This window comes from Panulirus ornatus, chromosome 57 (assembly GCF_036320965.1).
Source record: "Panulirus ornatus isolate Po-2019 chromosome 57, ASM3632096v1, whole genome shotgun sequence".
NCBI classification, from domain to species: Eukaryota; Metazoa; Arthropoda; class Malacostraca; order Decapoda; family Palinuridae; genus Panulirus; species Panulirus ornatus.
The window spans coordinates 1,074,837-1,092,240 of NC_092280.1; the positions used below are offsets into that span (position 1 = coordinate 1,074,837).

Sequence of the window (17,404 nt, forward strand, 5' to 3'; positions counted from 1 at the left end):
TCACTGAGAACAAATCACTTTCCTCTCCTCCTACACGTACACATGCCTTACATCCTCGATAAAAACTTTTCACTGCTTCTAACAACTTACCTCCCACACCATATACTCTTAATACCTTTCAGAGAGCATCTTTATCAACTCTTATCATATGCCTTCTCCAGATCCGTAAATGCTACATACAAATTCATTTGTTTTTCTAAGTATTTTTCATATACATTCTTCAAAGCAAACACCTGAGCCACACATCCTCTACCACTTCTGAAATCACACTGCTCTTCCCCAATCTGATGCTCTGTACATGCCATCACCCTCTTAATCGATGCCCTCCCATATAATTTCCAAGGAATACTTAAACTTATACCTTTGTAATTTGAACATTCACCTTTATCCCCTTTGCCTTTGTGCAATGGCACTATGCATGCATTCCACCAATCCTCTGGCACTTCACCATGAGCCATACGCCATCCCTGGGGATAGGGGAGAAAGAATACTTCCCACGCATTCCCCGCGTGTCGTAGAAGGCGCCTAAAGGGGACGGGAGCGGGGGGCTAGGAACCTTCCCCTCCTTGTATTTTAACTTTCTGAAAGGGGAAACAGATATATATATATATATATATATATATATATATATATATATATATATATATATATATATATATATATATAAATAAAGAGAGAGAGAGGTTCGAAAAAAAATGTGTACGAGAGAACCGTTGTTACGTTATTAGTCGTGCTTACTAGAGGTCATTATTTGATGGTTGATGATGTTCAGATGAGATTACCATGGGGGCCCATAACCATGGTTTAAGTGAAACCCCTTAAGACATTAATGACCCAACTAGACCAATGGACAGCCAAGTATCCTTTGATTACTCACTTTCTTGTAGGCTAAGGTAATGCCAATGACTTTATTACATTAAATACCTCGATAAAATGTGTCCACACAACATGAGAAATGTGCATAATCACGTAGACTGGAGTCTTAATATCTAACCGGTTGTAACAGTACTAACATAATGTATGGTTCTGCAGACATTGTTACATTAAATATCTAAGGCTACTCAGTATCAGAAATAATGTGTTATGCATACTAACACAAATGCTAATAGTAACTAAACATCCTAACTCACAATCGCAAGTGAATTCTTGTTCTCTGGTGCTAAAAGTTCACTTGAGTGTGTAACACATGGTCTTAGCTGGATTCTTAGTAGCTGGACTGCAGCCGGGTCTCTGGAAGTGGGTCTGTCTGTGGCCAAGCAACGGACCCTCGTCCTCCACGTCGGGTCGGTTTCGTGCTCGCACTTCACACAACGGCGCTGGGTCAAGCACGCCAGAAGCACGTCCTTAATACTCTTCCCAGCTGGGACCCTGACTGGTGCCCTACACATGCTCGACCCAAACAGGTGCTCGACCCACACAGGCTCGACTCAACCAAGCTGCCCTGTTGGAATCGTAGTTATCATGTCTCCTGCAGACACATTATGGGCTCATTACCCTCACCGTGAGCGAACCATACACACTGTATAAAGACATCTGTAACAAATAGAGGTGCTAGCTTACCGGGATTTCTTAGTGGATGATGAATGCTATGGCCCCCGGGCTGGGTAACTGTCTCCAAGGAGGTACGATACTCACCAACATTGAGTGACACTGAGTCTCGTCTGTTTACTGCGTGACCCGGAATCACGTCGAGCTGCCAAGGCGATCATTTCAGTCTCCCTGGTTAATTACTTCACTATGTCACTTTATGCACACAGTCAGATCTCTCCTTGTCCAACGTGTACTCTGTGACATCTACCTTTATATTCATTTATTTATCATACTTTGTCGTTGTCTCCCGCGATAGCGAGGTAGCGCAAGGAAACGGACGAAAGAATGGCCCAACCCACCCGTATACACATATATATACGTACATACACATCCACACACGCACATATACATACCTACACATTTCAAAATATACGTACATACATACATATATACATATATACATATATATATATATATATATATATATTTTTTTTTTTTTTTTTCTTTTATACTTTGTCGCTGTCTCCCGCGTTTGCGAGGTAGCGCAAGGAAACAGACGAAAGAAATGGCCCAACCCCCCCCATACACATGTACATACACACGTCCACACACGCAAATATACATACCTACACAGCTTTCCATGGTTTACCCCGGACGCTTCACATGCCTTGATTCAATCCACTGACAGCACGTCAACCCCTGTATACCACATCGCTCCAATTCACTCTATTCCTTGCCCTCCTTTCACCCTCCTGCATGTTCAGGCCCCGATCACACAAAATCCTTTTCACTCCATCTTTCCACCTCCAATTTGGTCTCCCTCTTCTCCTCGTTCCCTCCACCTCCGACACATATATCCTCTTGGTCAATCTTTCCTCACTCATTCTCTCCATGTGCCCAAACCATTTCAAAACACCCTCTTCTGCTCTCTCAACCACGCTCTTTTTATTTCCACACATCTCTCTTACCCTTACGTTACTTACTCGATCAAACCACCTCACACCACACATTGTCCTCAAACATCTCATTTCCAGCACATCCATCCTCCTGCGCACAACTCTATCCATAGCCCACGCCTCGCAACCATACAACATTGTTGGAACCACTATTCCTTCAAACATACCCATTTTTGCTTTCCGGGATAATGTTCTCGACTTCCACACATTTTTCAAGGCTCCCAAAATTTTCGCCCCCTCCCCCACCCTATGATCCACTTCCGCTTCCATGGTTCCATCCGCTGACAAATCCACTCCCAGATATCTAAAACACTTCACTTCCTCCAGTTTTTCTCCATTCAAACTCACCTCCCAATTGACTTGACCCTCAACCCTACTGTACCTAATAACCTTGCTCTTATTCACATTTACTCTTAACTTTCTTCTTCCACACACTTTACCAAACTCCGTCACCAGCTTCTGCAGTTTCTCACATGAATCCGCCATCAGCGCTGTAGCACCGAATGCACCGAAACCACAGCTCCCTTTCCACATCCAGGCCCTCCAAAACTTTCCATGGTTTACCCCAGACGCATCACATACTCTGGTTCAATCCACTGACAGCACGTAGATCCCGGTATACCACATCGTTCCAATTTACTCTATTCCTTGCACGCCTTTTACCCTCCTACATATTCAGACCCCGATCGCCCAAAATCTTTTTTACTCCATTCTTCCACCTCCAATTTGGTCTCCCACTTCTCGTTCCCTCCACCTCTGACACATATATCCTCTTTGTCGATCTTTCAGCAATCATTCTCTCAATGTGGCCAAATCATTTCAATGCACCCTCTTCTGCTTCTTCAAAGCAAACATCTGATCTACACATCCTCTACTACTTCTGAAACCACACTGCTCTTCCCCAATCTGATGCTCTGCACATGCCTTCACCCTCTCAATCAATACCCTCCCATATAATTTACCAGGAATACTCAACAAACTTATACCTCTGTAATTTGAACACTCACCTTTATCACCTTTGCCTTTGTACAATGGCACTATGTATGCATTCCGCCAATCCTCAGGCACTTCACCATGAGCCATACATACATTGCATATCCTCACCAACCAGTCAACAACACAGTCACCCCCTTTTTTAATAAATTCCACTGCAATATCATCCAAACCCGCCGCCTGGCCGGCTTTCACCTTCCGCAAAGCTTTCACTACCTCTTCTCGCATATATATATATATATATATATATATATATATATATATATATATATATATATATATATATATATATATATAATCCCTGGGGATAGGGGAGAAAGAATACTTCCCACGTATTACCTGCGTGTCGTAGAAGGCGACTAAAAGGGAAGGGAGTGGGGGGCTGGAAATCCTCCCCCTCGTTTTTTTTTTTTTTTTATTTTCCAAAAGGAGGAACAGAGAAGGGGGCCAGGTGAGGATATTCCCTCAAAGGCCCAATCCTCTGTTTGTAACGCTACCTCGCTAACGCGGGAAATGGCAAATTGTATGAAAGAAAGAGCGAAATGGGAATGTTTAAAGGTATAGTAGTCCCAAAGATGTTGTATGGATGCGAGAAATGGGCTATAGATGAGGATATGCCGAGGAGGGTTGATGTGTTGGACATGAAATGTTTGAAGACAATATGTGGTGTGAGGTGGTTTGATCGAGTAAGTAATGAAAGGGTAGTGTGTAGAAATAAAAAGATTGTGGTTGAGAAAGCAGAACAAGGTGTGTTGAAATGGTTTGGACATACGGAGAGAGGGAGTGATGACAGGTTGACAAAAAAGGATGTGCGTGTCAGAAAAGGAGGGAACAAGGGGGAGAGCAAACTGGAGGTAGAAGGATGGAGTAAAAACATTTTTGAGCGATCGGCGCCTGAGCGTGCAGGAGGGGGAGAGGCGCGCACGGGATAGAGAATTGGGACGATGAGGTATACTGAGGTCGACTTGCTATCAATGGACTGAACCTGGGCAGGTGAAGCGGCTGGGGAAAACCACAGGAAGGTCTTTGGGGCCTGGATGTGAATAGGGAGCTGTGGTTTCGCTGTATTACACATGACAACTAGAGACTGAGTGCGAGTGGATTAGGCCTTTTCTTTGTGTGTTCCTTACGCTGGAAACAGCGAAGAAGAATGAAAGATTATAATATATATATATATATATATATATATATATATATATATATATATATATATATATATATATATATATATTGGAAAGGATCGCAATTTTGAGGGTGATCAAGATATTCCTATGAGTCCACGGGGAAAATGAAACACGATAAGTCCCCAAGTGCACTTTCGTGTAATAATCACATCATCAGGGGAGACACAAGAGAGAAATATGTCAGTAAACCAAATGGCGTCCTAGCTTCGTCTCTTCGATGTATATCAACTGACTTATATTTCTCTCTTGTGTCTCCCCTGATGATGTGATTATTACACGAAAGTGCACTTGGGAGCTTGTCGTGTTTCATTTTCCCCGTGGACTCATAGGAATATATGTATATATATATATATATATATATATATATATATATATATATATATATATATATATATATATATATATAATAAAATGAAATTCTTTCCTAATTAGGGGATTGCTCAGTGGAGTACGCTTAGTGGTGCGGAAGTCATCCTAATTTTAGCCCAGTCCCGGGCGACCTTGGGAGACACGCCTCACAAGGCGTCCCCGGCCAGGAATCTAACATGTGGTTAGACGATCAGCCTAGCTACACCTCCCTGAGCCGCCGTCCTGCCTGTCCGGCTATGATGAACTATCGTTGCCAAGGTTAACATTACCCAAGACAGTCAACATCACACACACACACGCACACTGTTGAGACACACAACCCGCTCAGAGAGGACCGCGTGTGTACTTCCTCCAGCTCTAGTCAACGTAACATGAGAGAATTCGACTTCGTTCATACCTAACTTGGCTATGTAACGAAACTAAGTAAATTTAGTTATCACTGCTACAGCTATGGTACGTACCATAAACTTAGCTCACTTTGCTGGTATATTCCGTACCTGTGCTCAATGAGGGCTGGCAGCGGAAGCTGACTCAGTACCACTGGCCTGTCTCCCACCTCCTTGCAATACGCTACATAGGCAAAACTCCCCATGTTGGCCCAACCCACGCCCTCAACCCACGCCCTCAACCCGTGCTCTGTCAACCCTTGTCCTCGACCCAAGTCTTCATCTCAAACCCTCAACCCAAATCCTCAACCAGTGTCCAGTGTCTGTAGGAGTCCATAATGATTCAAGCATCTTTTGTGTGTCTTCCAACGTACACAAACTGATTCATCTCGTGAAGCAAAGTCTCTCTCCGCACCCCTACCTCTCCACTACTCCCGATGACGACACCTTCCTGTGGCATCATCTAGAACGTCTCACGGCCACACCACATCACGGCCACACCACGTCTCTCCGTACGAGTCCGTGTTTGGCCTTCCTGTAACCTCAGCAATGAACTACCCTACGTTCTGATCATCTGCCTCACGAGTTGCCTGACCATATCTTCTGACTTCCACGCGCCATACATATGTGGATTATTTGTGGACGAGAAGAAATCAATGAAAAAAGGAGGAAAAGTGTAGGGGACAGGACAGAACCCCGAGGGACACCACTGTTGGAGAAAAGGGGGGGGATAATATCTTTGTTTCCGCTTCATTCTGCTCCGTTATTCCTTATTTCAAAAAATACTTTGTAAGTTATTCGTCTCTACAGCTTGCAGTTTTGACTTTAAACCTACAAACAACAAGGGTTGCATATCCAAACATTAAAGTCGAGACAAGTAATCATTCATGCTAGATTACTGCATAATATGAAATTGTCTCTCTTCACTACAGCGCAAAGTGCGCCTACTATTCTTCTACCTTGAAAAACTATAACGTTAGCTTTACCTTTTCCACTGTTATAATTGCTAACTTCCAAACTACCTAAACTTATCTACAACTACTAGTTTTTCAACTTGTTAAACTGACAATACATTTCAAAGACAAATCCTACCTTTACTGCTGCACCTCCTTCAGGATCTTTCTACCTAATTTTTCCATAGACCCAGATAACATCACAGCGTCATCTGCATACGACAACCGCACTGACTTACATTGTTTCACTAGAATGTAGCGGTACACTGCTATCACCCACCTAACCTCACTCCCATCACGCGATGCCCCATCCATAAAAATATCAAACAGCCACGGTGACATCATACAACCTTGACACACTCCCACATTAATATGAACCTCTCACTCATACCATCTACTCTCACACACGCACACTTCACTTATAAAAACTCTTCACAGCATTCGAAAGTCTTTCGAGGACACCATATAGGGTCAGATCTTCACCATGAAGTTTCCATCTATCATTTGTCATTTCTAAAAACATGAATTATGCAAACATCATCTTTCTCCACGATTTTCTCTACTGCCTCCATAAGTGCAGGAATCAGGTCAACGCTCCCGGTTTCTTTCCAACATGCAGCTTGTTGTTCTACACGTACTACGCGGATATTTACTAATAGTTTTAATATGGTTCGTAATAGTCCTACCGCACTCCTTCCCAACTGTGTTATGAAGCCATATTCCTCTCTTATATTCATTTTCAGTTCCTCTACTAGTCTGTAGGAACATGACACATACTAACCTTTGTTTTCATTAATACTATCTATACTTCTGATCATATTGTACCAGTAACCTCTACATCCTATAAAAACTTCAAACTTTCTCATAAAACTGTCCATCACACTCTTGCTGCTCACACTACCCTCCTTCATGCATTGTTCATCCTGTTTTCCAATACAGCTTCTTATTCTCCCTTATATTCTCGTTCGTCTTTCACGGTCATCACTTGCGTTCCACTCATTTTTCATCCACCAAGACATAACTTTTTCATTTATCTTTCTGTCGTTGATGTTCTTTACCATTTAAGTCATCCCCTCTTCTCTGAGAGACCGAGGTCTTCCTTCCAGACTCTCTCCTCAGCCACCTCCCACTACTGCACCTCTCCCTCCTTAATATGTGCATTAGTGGCACACACATGTGATAATGGACCTGCCCCGACATCACCTCACCCTCACCAGGTGCTGAGGTAACATCCTTATTTGAATTATCTTGGAGGTTTTTTCTTCCTTTCCTCAACACTTTTCTATTCTGACGATTCTCGTTTTCTCATCCATATTTCTAGTTCTGTACCATCTAACATAAGTGGTTACCCTACATGGCAAATCCCTATCCTGCTCTCTCACACACGACACACAGTACACACTGTAGCTACAGAACTGTGTGCGAGAGAGTCGAGTATCCAGAGGTACGCGTCAGGAAGACTGTGAGAGAGACAAACTTTCCGCTGGTAAATATCAGAACCACACTGAAGCATATGGATGAGGAAATACTCTGCAAGATATTTACAACATACATATTTGGACCTAAATAATTGAATCCTGTACAAAGAAACACCAAGGTGTAACTGAGCGGGTCTCGAGAACTGTAACCAAAATGGTTCCTGGAACTCATCAAAAGAGCTAAGTTACAATTAGTGGCAGAGGAATACAAGTATGTCCACCATGGGAGGAGGAAAGACAGGGCTAACCTGATCATAGCCTTACACAGTCTAATTATGTTATATGACGTCGGCAGCGAACAGTTATCTTTGAAATGTAATGTCAGTGTAAGTAGAAGCTATATCTAGAAGCATGTCAATACAGTGATGTTAAAAGGTAATGTTTCAGCGTAAGGCTGGTGGTCGCCACGTTGGAATAAACTAAACCAGGAAACCGTGAAGACCACAACCACTTTACCAAGGTTTAAATGGCTGCTGGATGACAGACGATTGAAGAGATGTATAGCCCCACGTCTGCATGACCCCCTCTCTGCACACTACGAGCAGGTCACCAGACCATCTGAATGCTTCTTATGATAACCACATCCGTCACACTCTCGCCTCCCCTGTTTCCTCTGTGTCTGTGACACATGTTCTGTGACACATGTTCTGTGAATATTGTAAGAATGGAGTTGGTATGATACAGACTCTAGTTGCTATGATACATGCTGTAGCCAGTATCATACACACCGTAGTTGGTATAATACATGATGTAGTTATGATACATACTGTGGTTGGTATGATACATACTGTGGTTGGCTGGTAAGACACATCCCATAGTGCTGGTAGACTATGATGAAAGACATTTATTCTTTTATGCAAAACTTTCAGACCGACTATGATCATCGTACTAGAACTGTGTGCTGTCTAATCTCATCATATTTTTGTATAAGTTGGGCAAAATATGGTTGAATTACGTTACTTTAGCTGACCAAGTTGGCTAAGTTAGACAAGTTAGGCAAATCGAGATGTTAAAACTTTTGCTGACCCCTATATCCGTAGTGACAAAGAGCAATCTTGATATGTCCAGTACACAAGCAACGTCTTATCAGCTTGCCAGATAACCAGATAAACACGTTCTACTTTTGAATAGATTTCTACATACAAACTTTATATATGTAAACGTAAATCGATAATAGATAACACACACTTCTATGTATTCATTAAAATTGACTATGACTTGTAGTTTTCAAACTTTATATTAGACTATTCAAATTCGTTTTCCAGTCTCTTGTCATGAGGCCCAGGCACCTCATACCATCATACGCACCTCATACCATCACACCCACCTCATACCATCATACGCACCTCATACCATCACACCCACCTCATACCACCATACGCACCTCATACCATCATACGCACTAGGCCTATCCTCTGTCACCTGTAACCCTCCCTTACAGTTTACTTTTACTCTTCGTTGTATTAAGGGTTATGACAGACAGAGAAAAGCTCGGCTATGACATTGGGCTATACAAACGTTAAACAGCATCACTGACCAGTCAACAACACTCTCTTGCCCTCTCTTGAGACATAAAACTGCAATCTTATCCACTCCTGCCGCTTTGCCATACTTCTTAAGCTAGTCTATCACTACTTCCTATCGTTTCACCGAACCATTCATCAGGACTCGCTCGCTACACATACCACTTGCACAACATACGAGTTTCAGTATGTATAAAAATGTAGTAAAGTGTGAACTGTATATTATAGAGTGCGAGTCATGCATCTGTAAGGAAAAATGGTCTGTCATTCCAACCACCCACATCTAAACATTATCATGCAATACATTCAACAGTCCTCCACATTACCCATTCCATCTCTCACCTCTCTTTCGTGTCACCACTTTTCTATCTACTTCCCTCACTGTCCGAAACAAATTTTGGAGAGGAAATAATAGAAAACTACGTTACAAACAGGCCACATACAGGAAATAACAGTTCAGGTAAGAAATATAGATGCACGAGTATAAGGAACTATCAACTATCAGTACAGGATTCCATCACTAACTGAATATATTGTTCCCCAGTTGGATCATTAAAGCATTGGACTCGCTAGATAAATGGCATGAATATAAGAGTTCCTGGCATTTTATACACACGTTTTGTTTAGATCAATTCGGTGATTTTACGAATTTTTATCCTACAACCTTTCACTGAAATTTTTTCAGGTATAACTAACCAATTTCAGATAAAACGAATAGACCAAACATAACTAAACTCATATTTGCTTAGCCATGTTGAACTAGTTTGGCCTTAAAACATTCATAGTTGATGAAATTGGATCACTTGAATCTGATAGTGTACCCTCCAAAGATAATCCAATATGCCAAATTCTAGCCCAAAATAACGATGTAAGTTACTCTTACGTTTTTACCTTTTATCAGATATGAAAATTAATCAGTTGGATGCTATCACTCGAGCGTAACGTTACGCTGGTAACTAAAATGATAACAGTACGAGCTTTTCACAGAGTACCATGCAGGCTACAACATAGCAATCTAAGCCTACCATCGCTAGGTTTTTATGATTTACGAAGCCATATTTAATGCACATTAGAGGTGCACCGCCTCCCAGCTGGCAGGGCACTTTTAAGTTAATTGGTAAGGTTACCCCGGCCGCTCATAGCTCCTGGGCTAAACACATAAACTAGCCAGTGGGTCATGGCGTAACATTATAACCTAGCATATGGCGCGTCATGACCACGTCTTCGTGCAAGGCATGATTCAGCAGCAACACAGGACAATTACAGACTGTTACCAAGCTATGATGTAGCTACTGCGCCCACGTCAGCTTTACGGTTACCATACAAACGTCCTTGCACCACAAACCTATGTTAAAACAAAGCCACTTACGTCTGCTGGTACCCAGGCGTCAACACAGACAACCCCAACATGGCGGCGGCCAAGAGTTCAGTCAGCACGGACCTTGACCGCGGGACAGCTGGTCGAGGCGCAAGCTGACAGAGGGTAATGACCTTGTTGGCCAAACTCCAGCTGTCTTGCGGTCCTTTGTTGAGTGTTTCCTGGAGGTACTGTTATAGAGAAAATCCTTCTCAAGTATGGATTAAGTCATCATCGCAATAAGCGCATCATGAAATTATAATAATAAAGTGATATTTTCTATTCTTAAGCGAATTGATAAAATGCGATAGCGCTTTGACATTAAACAATAACAATAGGGATTTTAGACATCCCTTAAGGACATGCTATTACAAGTGATATTATAATGGACAAAATGAGAAAACATTTTACAATGGTATTCGGAAAATATGGGCAGAACCAGCCAATTAACACAAGATAGTCGAGTATAATTGAGTGTATAGACCAGTCATCTGTCTGGATCGGATTCCTCACAAAAATAAAAAGAATAAGGAAAATAAAGTAATTAGGAAAAAAAGGACACATACTGAAACTACGTAGTTATAGATTGTTAGACACAATGTTACGTGAGGACCAAGGGATACGTTACATGTTTCCGCTGCCAGACATACGATGATCAGCCAGAGTGTCCTTCCCCGCTGCCAGCCGCACGAGGACATGACCAAAGTTGGTCCTCTCTGTTGTTCCTCCTGCAGCTGGAGAAGGTAACCGCTTCTATATAAAACAGATCAAGAAAATATCAACTGATATAGTTTAAGATTTCATTAGTCACTCATGTGTCAACTATATTATCGATTGTACTTATCTTTGCGAAAGTGACCATAAGCCCTGCTGTGTGGTTATGTTGCTGTTATTGCTGAGATTTGTGGTACCTGGGCCAGTGCTGCTGAGCTGCATATATTGTTCCTGTGACTACTGGTGGTTTAGTCACCACTGCTGCTGTGACTACTACTACTACTACGGCGACAGCTTCTATTGCTGTTATGTTTGACATTAAAACGACGACACTTACAATACCTGTATTGTACCTGCTTCTCCTATACTGTTACTTTCATCCTGGGAGCAGAGGTGTACAACAGGCACAAACAAGAAAGTATACGTCTAATGAATTGCCTCAATAAAGAAAACGGAGACTGGTGGTTATCTACATATATCTCGCTAGTTTAATAGTATTATATATAGAAAATGTAAAATTATGATATCCAGCAAGTGTAAAAGGGTAAAGACGCAGTGTCACAAAAAACGTATGAATGAGCAGTGAATACAACAGGAAGTGTGTATCAGAGGTTTTAAATTAGCGGGGAACGCGGGAGATTCATTGTTGAAAGTGTAGAACACTTGTGCATAACAAATGAATGTACACTCGAGTAATGTAGGTAACATTGGCCCAATGTGTGACAAATCAGAATGGAAATATGAACAAAGTCCTGTGTAACAGAGGAGTATCATTTAAGCAACGTAATGTTTACTGGGTCAGTCATATCACAACAAACTAAAATTCAATAGATAAAGCAGTTGTAAAGCAGATCAGAGCGTAGTAAAACAGAGCAAATTAAATAGAACAAACAGAGCGATGTGTCTGACGGAACAGAGTATAACAGAGGAACGTGTGACACCACAGTACTTAACAGAGCAGTATGTGACAAAGGAAAGCATATGCATGATAACTGTATATCTGTGGTATGTTTAACAAAGTAGTATAAACACAGCTATAACATACATATTACAACATAGCATCACAAAGTGATGTATGAAAGAGCTTAACATAGGTGAATGGTTATTGCCAAACGGGACAAAAGCATCAAAATATTAAGCAACAGAAGCGAGGATAACAGAGCGCGTCAAGGGGAGCTTGTTTAACACAGGAGAGGATAATATAGGAGTGGCAGCCAGGCTCACAGCCATGTGAGGGTCACACGATAAAAATAGACTCCATGACGCAACGAACTGTTCCGTCCCGCCCACGGTCCCCAGGGCCGGTCCTGCTTGCCCGTCTGTCCCAAACTGTCCCCAATGGGCCTATCTTGTGGCCCGTCTGGCCCAACCTCTCCCATCGGACCTTCCCTAACGGATAGGTTCCCTTCTTGCTGGACCGCCTGTTCCCTTGGTGGATCATTCCCTTTCTGCTGGACCGCTTCCTCCCCTTCTGGACCGCTTCCTCCCATGCTGGACCGTCTCCTTCCCTGCTGGACCGTCTCCTCCCCTGCTGGACCGCTCCCTCCCTGTTGCTGTTACTATCATCACTTTAAATGTTAAAGCTGCAGACGTCTACTGATCAGCCGAACAGTCTCTCCTGTCTGTGTAGAATGTTTGTGGCATCGAGGTCATCTGGGGCCAACTTTGGCCTTCAGTATGGGGTCAGAACCTGGGGTGAACGAGGTCAAGATGACTAGATGCGTGGCGAGGTGTCACTACTACTGATAGGTCAAGAATGCACTCGGACTGTGCCCAGGGCAGAACACGGGGACCAGTTGAGGTTAGCACCACAAGAGGGTCACGTTGGCACCTTCAGAAGGTCAGGTCAACACACAGGGGCCAACGCTGGTCCCTCCCCCCTGCCCTGATATGGTCTGGAGGGAGACCAGAGAGGCGACCTGTGTCCGACCTCTGATTCAGAAGAAATGGATATAAAGAGGATTAATGTGGTGCCTGCGAAGACCTGATACAACCCTCAGGTCTATAGTGTCACCTGCGAGGACCTGATACAGCCCTCAGGTCTATAGTGTCACCTGCGAGGACCTGAAACAACCCTCAGGTCTATAGCGTTACCTGCGAGGACCTGATATAGCCCTTGAGATCTTCAGAGTCGAAAGGAGTTACTGGCATGGCACTACTGTGGAGCTGGTATATCTTCAGGACACTACAGAGTGAGAGAGGCGCTACCTGATGGTCGGGTCAGCTGTGACTGGTCGTTCTAAAGCACTATAGAGAGGCGAACATCAGAGACCAAGAACCGGATCAGACGAGATGTCAACTGCCACGCGAGCCTCACTCTGCCATCAGATTAGCCACACAGGATGCGGAGCTCTGGCTGTAACGTTGTATATCCGCCGTGCATGGCCGCACAAACGCGTGCATGACGCTGAATAGAGTCAGGACTGAGGCGGTATGACCCAGTGCTACCTGAACCCAGCCTGGCCCAGATTGAGGATGGGATCAGAGAATGTGGGATATGTTTTTCTTCTCGTAGTCTGGATCATGACCTGCGGGTAGGTACTGACTGAGGCTGAGGTGGCCCGTTGACGTGGCCCGTGACGTGGCCCGTGACATGGCCCGTGACGTGGCTTGCTGTGGGAGTTGGGAAGAACTTGCTGTCTTCCTCCCACATCAACTCAGGTGGCCAAGTAGACGATCACAGTAGTAAAGGCATTGTTAAGGAAAGAAAATTTACACACACACATACACAGATTGGACTACACTGGGCTTGTGACCTAAATTAAGAAATATAACAAACAAGAACAAAAACATGTCGCAAAACCAGTCGTCGTCCTGAACTGATTAGCTCAGAACACACCCAGGAGAGGATGGGTAGAGGGTAGACAACAGATCACACCCAGGAGAGGATGGGTGGAGGGTAGACTACTGTTCCTTGGTTTGGAGTAACTTAGCTGCAGATGTGTGTATCCTCCGGGAAAACTTTAAGGTTTTGACAATAAACCGGAGCAAATAACCCGAATAAGGTCATCCGGGAGATGTCAGGTCGAGGTTGGGTCACGCAGACCCTTGTGCCAACATCGCCTCTCAGTAATTACTCTAGGGATTTTGAGCGATCGGGGCCTGAACATGCAGGAGGGTGAAAGGCGTGCAAGGAATAGAGTGAATTGGAATGACAGGGTATACCGGGGTCGACGTGCTGACAATGGATTGAACCAGGGCATGTGAAGCGTCTGGGGTAAACCATGGAAAGTTTTGTGGGACCTGGATGTGGAAAGGGAGCTGTGGTTTCGGTGCATTATACATGACAGCTAGAAACTGAGTGTGAACGAATGCGGCCTTTGTTGTCTTTTCCTAGCGGTACCTCGCGCGCATGCGGGGGGATGGGGTTGTCATTTCATGTGTGGCGGTGTGGCGACGGAATGAATAAAGGCAGCAAGTATGAATTATGTACATATATATATATATATATATATATATATATATATATATATATATATATATATATATATATGGGAGCGGGGGGCTGGAAATCCTCCCCTCTCGTTTTTTTTTTTTTTTTTAATTTTCCAAAAGAAGGAACAGAGAAGGGGGCCAGGTGAGGATATTCCCTCTAAGGCCAAGTCCTCTGTTGATAACGCTACCTCGCTAATGCGGGAAATGGCGAATAGTACGAAAGAAAAGAAAAGATATATATATATATATATATATATATATATATATATATATATATATATATATATATATATGTTGAAATGTATAGGTATGTATATGTGCGTGTGTGGACGTGTATGTGTATACATGAGTATGTGGGTGGGTTGGGCCATTCTTTCGTCTGTTTCCTTGTGCTACCTCGCTAACGCGGGAGACAGCGACTAAGTATAATAAATATAAATAAATTATGTATATATATATATATATATATATATATATATATATATATATATATATATATATATATATATATATATATATCACTATATGTATAGTGATTGGTTCTCAGTGAATGTTGGTTTGCGGCAGGAGTGCGTGATGTCTCCATGGTTGTTTAATTTGTTTATGGATGGGGTTGTTAGGGAGGTAAATGCAAAGAGTTTTGGAAAGAGGGGCAAGTATGCAGTCTGTTGTGGATGAAAGAGCTTGGGAAGTGTCAATTGTTGTTCGCTGATGATACAGCGCTTGTTGCTGATTCGGGTGAGAAACTGCAGAAGCTGGTGACCGAGTCTGGTAAAGTGTGTGAAAGAAGAAAGCTGAGAGTAAATGTGAATAAGAGCAAGGTTATTAGGTACAGTAGGGTTGAGGGACAAGTCAATTGAGAGGTAAGTTTGAATGGAGAGAAACTGGAGGAAGTGAAATGTTTTAGATATCGAAGTGGATCTGTCAACGGATGGAACCATGGAAACGGAAGTGAACCATAGGGTGGGGGAAGGGGCGAAAGTTCTGGGAGCTTTGAAAAACGTGTGGAAGTCGTGAACGTTATCTTGGAAAGCAAAAATGGGTATGTTTGAAGGAATTGTGGTTCCAACAATTTATATGGTTGCGAGGCGTGGGCTATAGATAGAGTTGTGCGGAGGAGGGCGGATGTGCTGGAAATGAGATGATTGAGGACAATATGTGGTGTGAGGTGGTTTGATCGAGTAAGTAATGAAAGGGTAAGAGAGATGTGTGGTAATAAAAAGAGTGTGGTTGAGAGAGCAGAAGCGGGTGTTTTGAAATGATTTGGTCACATGGAGAGAATGAGTGAGGAAAGATTGACAAAGAGGATATATGTGTCAGAGGTGGAGGGAATGAGGAGAAGTGGGAGACCAAATTGGAGGTGAAAATATGGAGTGAAAAAGATTTTGAGTGATCGGGGCCTGAACATGCAGGAGGGTGAAAGGCGTGCAAGGAATAGAGTGAAATGGAACGATGTGGTATACCGGGGTCGACGTGCTGTCAATGGATTGAACCAGGGCATGTGAAGTGTGGTTTCGGTGCATTATACATGACAGCTAGAGACTGAGTGTGAGCGAATGTGGCCTTTGTTGTCTTTTCCTAGCGCTACGTCGCGCTCATGCGGGGGAGGGGGGGTTTTCATTTCATGTGTGGCGGGGTGGCGACGGGAATGAATAAGGGCAGACAGTACGAATTATGTACATGTGTATATATGTATATGTCTGAGTATGTACATGTATACGTTGAGATGTATAGGTACGTATATGTGCATGTTTGGACGTGTATGTATACACATGTGTATGTGGGTGGGTTGGGCCATTCTTTCGTCTGTTTCCTTGCGCTACCTCGCTGACGCGGGAGACAGCGACAAAGTATGATAAACAAAAAATAGTATGAATATATAGATAGATATAGATAGTTGGACAGAAAGAACATGTGGTGCAGGTAGGCAAGTCGACCAACTTATCGTCAAATTACCTGATGATTATTCCCATGAATCTCCGAGTTTGCCCCATGGCCATCCGCTGTCTGATCTTCGTCAACGCAGCCAGATGCTTCAGCTCGGTGGGTCTGGGGACACTCCTCACCAACCGGTCATCTTCTGGAGCTTCCTTTCAGTCACTTGAGGACGGACGTGTACAATATATTGTGTAGCTTCTTATCTTGTCACAATCATGCAGTCATCATGTGTTACCCACAGGTCTGGTCTTCGTCGACTTCATGACGTTCATATGATGATCTTGTCCTCGGACGAGATGATAGGGTCTATTTCTACGGCCCTTGCCTTCCATGCCCAGTGTTCCTCCGTTCCTGCCGGACCCAAGGCGCGGCGCCAGTCCCCGGCGACTTGCTGCCGCACTCTAGATCTTCTCGGTGTCACTGCTTGTTCCCATCACGCCCCCCGCACCCCTTCTTGTCTCTGCTCCAGTACCGCCCCGTCTGTTCCAGGCAACTTGTTGGGCAAGACGACCTCTGTAAACACGTTACTTGAGCCTTATACCCTGCCAGTTCAGGCTGGCCTATCATGCCATTCCCTGGAGGTAGGTT

General features: G+C 43.4%; 1 long non-coding RNA gene across 1 annotated transcript in view; it reads right to left on the bottom strand.

Moving 5' to 3' along the window:
- Window positions 1-726: 726 nt before the first annotated feature.
- Window positions 727-17,404, bottom strand: part of LOC139766430 (uncharacterized) — a 31,150-nt gene continuing 14,472 nt past the window's right edge. Inside the window, exons 3-6 of the long non-coding RNA XR_011716901.1 lie at window positions 11,358-11,482; window positions 10,742-10,920; window positions 8,306-8,496; window positions 727-1,441 (exon numbers count right to left, since the gene is read on the bottom strand). This is a non-coding gene — a long non-coding RNA (uncharacterized lncRNA). The remainder of the gene's footprint in view (window positions 1,442-8,305; window positions 8,497-10,741; window positions 10,921-11,357; window positions 11,483-17,404) is intronic.